Genomic DNA, 4,889 nt, shown 5'->3' on the forward strand with positions numbered 1-4,889 from the left:
TAATATATGACTCTTCTAACTAATAATATAAGATGAAGACTTGATCACATCCAACATGCTTGTGGTTGTGGATGAATATACCCATAGCGAGCCTGTGGTGGACGACATGGCTGAGCAAGAGGAATATAACCAGAAGGAGCCTGAGTATATGAAGGAATTGTAGGTGTTTGGGAAGGATTATAGCCAGCGTGTGTGTTGGATAAGCCGCTGCAGCTAGAGGTGCATAAAAAGTATGTGGTAGGTATGCCTAATGATGGCCATAAGCAGTGTTCCACTGATGTGCTTGTGCATGAACGGCTTGCAAAGTTTGAGGCCCGTAACCAGGTGTTAATGCTTCCGCTGATGATGCTTGTGCTTATGACGAAGCCTGAAGCTGTGCGACGTCATTGTTAGTTTTTGCCCTTTTCATCCTATCTGAAGCGAGAAGTTCATCTGCCCCATACTTTTTAGCTCTGAACTGATCCGGGGATCAAGAAAGAGTTTCGTATGCTGAATTTCAGCATTTATAATGGAAGCAAAATATCCAAAACGGTGCAGGAACCCTATGTATATCAATGATAGATATTCTCTCTCATCTGAACTTGCAGAAGAGTTATGCATCTCTGCTGCACTTGGATTTATACAATTTTCGATAAGTGGTTTAAACTGATCAATGTTTCTTGGAAGTGGCAGAATAGACTCCAAATACAACAGTTCATCGATCAACTCTTTTGACGGTTTCACGTGGTCAAGTGCTTCCACTACAATACTCATAGCTTTCTCAGCATCATTCAACACTAAGTATGAAAACTTCGAATACTAAGCATACAGCTGCGGCAGTAATATAGAGTCCTTTTTGCTCTTTTCAACAGCAATCACATCATCATACACAGAGCAAGCACCATCCGAATCTCCTATCATGCGATGTTGCATGTTCGCATGTCTCATTACTGCTTCAACATGTCCTGGAGATATTTCAGAATACAGTAGTTTGAAAGAGGCTCTAGCTAACTATGGGACGGATCGGGTATCCGGGTAATTTTTAGGTATCCGGATCCGAATCATTATTCGGCGGATCCATAATTTTACTATTCTTATCCGGATCCGGTGTTATCGGATATCCGGGTGTCGGATATCCTTCTAAAATTGTAATATCCGGCGGATATCCGGATCCGGATTTGGATCCTTAAAATAAATAAAAAATAATATTATTATATATATAAAATATTAACAATAATTTAAAAATAAAATTATATATAATGTCTTTAATTATTTCTATGTATAATATTACAAAATTTACATAAAATTTATATATACCATTATAAAAATGAAAATATATTAAATAAAATTAATTTTTATATATAGATATTACTATTTTTGAAATATTTATTAATAAAAATTACGGATCCAGATATCCGGACTTAAAAATTAAGATAACCGGATCCGGCTTTGACGGATCCAACATTTTACTATCCAGATCCGGATTCGGCCCCTCTGGATATCCAGATTTTTGGATCGAATCCGGATCTTGGATAAAAGTCCCAGGCCTAGCTCTAGCACCAGCTATATCCTCATTCTTCTCTAAATTCAGTTGTGAAGAGATGAATTTCTGGTTGTCTCTTCAGATATATTTTAGTTGCTCGAACAAGGGCTTGGTTTGCAATATCCATTCTTCCCCTTGCTTTCATGGATAATACATATTGAATCCAATATTCAGGGTAACTTGCACAAGCAACTATGCATCTTTCATAGAGATGGAAGACCTTAGACCAGTCTCCATCACTCTCTATGAAATCCAGATAGTTATGCCAATTTTCCCGCTCTTCAACACTGAGTGGCTGCACATTAAAACTGGGCCTTCTTCCTATAGTTGTTTCAAAACCAATGATCTTAGATTCAAACTCTTTGGCTTTTGTATACTTTGCTTCTATGTATTTTATCAACTCCTCTGGATCAGTTTGAGATTTTCCTTCAGCGTTGGTAGTACCAGCAACTGCCACAACACTCCTTAGTTCCGACAAAGGCAATGCTTGAGCTCATTCTTTAAAACTGTCGAAATATCTATCAAGACTATGAATAGGATTCTCCAATATTCTGGTGTAAATCATTGCAAGATGGCTAAAGTCCTTGGGCAGTGTAGACTCATATTCAAGGTATTTATCCCATAGTGGAGATGACAGATAATCAGTTCCAACGTACTCCAAAACTCGTTCTAAGAGTTCTCTGATGAATGCTATATCATCAGATGTATTTATGACATGAGTGCAATAATGCAACCAGAAATCAACTCATGTATATTCATAAGGAATAGTTTTTCATTTCCATTTTCCTCATTCCTTTTATTGTAGAGAAATATAATTAGTTCCCCCTTAAATATGATAACGAATAATAATTCCTCCTCATTCTTATAATTTTATTTCTGTCTATTTTTTCTATCCGTTATCAATGTTCATGTGATGGTTACCGGCCAGAGCCTAGAAAATTTAGGGATGACTTATAAAACCTAGGGCAATTTGGTGGTGACACTATTTATATATCCTTCTCTTATTTTATTTCCTTTATTTGAAGGGAATTAGAGTCTAACATTTATTTTAATATTTATTGACACATTTTTTCTTCTCTTAAAGCATCATTATCGGGGTCCCTTAAATGAATTTCTTAAATTAATTATAATTAAAAAAAAATAAAAATTACTTATTTACCGAACAAACGTCGCTTAATTTGGAGAAGGAAGAGACGTCCCTTATGGGACACGCGTCACACATGGAAGTCTTGTACTCTCTCTCTCATCTCTATCTCTCTCGATTTCTTTGTCTCCTTCGTCTCCCAGACTTTGGATTGGGAGGCTGATGAATCTTTTAGATCTTCGAGCGACATGAGGAGGAGCCAGTCGGCGAGTGATTTTAGAGCGTCGGGAGGTCGCGGTGCTCCGGCGAAGTCGAAGTCTTCGGAGGATATTTATTCGAGGTCGCAGCTTGAGGCTTCTGCTGCGAATAAAGAGAGTTTCTTTTCGAAGAGGATGGCTGAAAATAAGTCTAAGCCGGAGGGGCTTCCTCCTTCGCAGGGAGGTAAAAGTATTGGGGTTTGGATCAAGCCCTGGTCCTGCTCCCAGGAGTAATTATCAGGGTGGTGGTGGTGGTGGAGATCGATGTTTTCTCTGTCATGTCTGAGGTAAAGTTAAGTTTGATGCTTTTGATAGTGATCAGATAAGATGTGGAGCTAATTTAAAGGTTGATGCTTTTGATAGTGATCAGATTAGTTTAGATTAGATGTTGAGTTGAATTATGTTATCTATGTTATGTCTGAGGTAAGTGATTAGATCTCTGTCTATTTGATCGTGTTCATTTTACTCTATATGAAAATAGGGATTTGGAAGATTGTCTATTGTTGCCGCATCAGCTGCGAATGTTGTTCAGACAGGAACCATGGAGTTCACTTCCAAGGTACTTTTCTTATCATTCTGTTGTGTCCTGTGCTTGATTGTCCTAGGTTGTTGTATTCAATTACCCCTGAAAACCCACATTTAATTCGAAGTCAAGACACACTTCTTGGTCTCGAATCTGTACTTTCCTTCTCATTTCCATGTTTAGTATCTGATTGCGGCTATACTGGTTGCTCTCTAAGTCTTATTTAGCTGCACGGTCGTCTAGTTAAATCAATTAAAACTTTGATTAGAGCGTAATGATGGATGCTCTCTAGGTCTATGCATTAGTCTTGTTGAGTGAGGTTAAATTTAAAATGAGAAAAATTTGTTCATCGCAGGTCAAAGAAGGTGGTTTAGATCACACGGTGAGTGAGACTGTTAACGTTGTTGCGAGTAAGACAACAGAGTTATGACCACTACAAGAAAACAGCGGTATTTTGACGGATATTCCGACGGAAAATGAAATCCTTGGAATATCTAGAGGAATTTCCTCGGAAATTCCGAGGAAACACAAAATTGGGTTTCTTCGGAATTTCCTCGGAATATACCGACGGAATTCCGAGGAAATATCAATCCGTCGGAATATTCCGAGGAAATTCCGAGGAAAAATGTGTTCCTCGGAAAAAAACGATGAATTCCGAGGAAATATTATAGCCGTTGGAGAGCCGTTGGGGGATTTTACAAAATTCCGAGGAAATTCCGACGAACTAGCCTTTTCCGTCGGAATTCCGTCGGAATTTCCTCGGTCTGTCGGCAGGATTTAAACTATAAATACAAGCACTTCTCTTCCTCTTCATTCACTCCATATCTTCATCCTCCCTCTTACTCTATTTACACACGAATTTGATTCATAAAAAATATGTCTTCTTCAAATTATTTTCGTTCTTGGATCACGAGATTGCTTACGGAAGAATACCAACGAGGTATAACCGAATTCATGGGGTTAGTTCACCGACAACCAGAAGCAAAAACAGGTAAGTTAAGATGTCCTTGCTCTAATTGTAAAAATAGAAAGGTTATTAAAGAGTGGGATGTTTGGACTCATCTATATTTGAGTGGGTTTACACGAAGTTACAAAATTTGGTATCATCATGGGGAAACTGATTATGAACATGGTAGTACTAGCGAACCTCAGCCAGCGGTTAGATTAGAAGAACCAATTAGAACGGATGTAGATTATGGTGTAGGTACTGAGCAGATGGTAAATGATCATTTTAGAGGGGAAGATTTACCCAATGCAGAAGCTAGGAGATTTTATGATATGTTGGATGCTGGAAAGCAACCATTATACGAAGGTTGCAGAGATGTTCATTCAGCTTTATCATCTGCTACAAGATTGATGAGCATTAAAACAGATTATAATTTGGCTGAAGACTGTGTGGATGCGATTGCTGATTTTGTAAAAGGTATTCTACCCGAGGATAATGTAGCTCCTGGTTCATACTACGAGGTTCAGAAACTCGTAGCTGGTCTTGGTTTATCATAT

At 38.2% G+C, this 4,889-nt stretch overlaps 1 pseudogene; it reads right to left on the reverse strand.

Moving 5' to 3' along the window:
- Positions 1–355: 355 nt before the first annotated feature.
- Positions 356–2,271, reverse strand: LOC106292318 (annotated as a pseudogene).
- Between the last annotated feature and the right edge of the window lie 2,618 nt (positions 2,272–4,889).

Source organism: Brassica oleracea, chromosome C5 (assembly GCF_000695525.1).
Source record: "Brassica oleracea var. oleracea cultivar TO1000 chromosome C5, BOL, whole genome shotgun sequence".
Lineage (NCBI taxonomy): Eukaryota > Viridiplantae > Streptophyta > Magnoliopsida > Brassicales > Brassicaceae > Brassica > Brassica oleracea.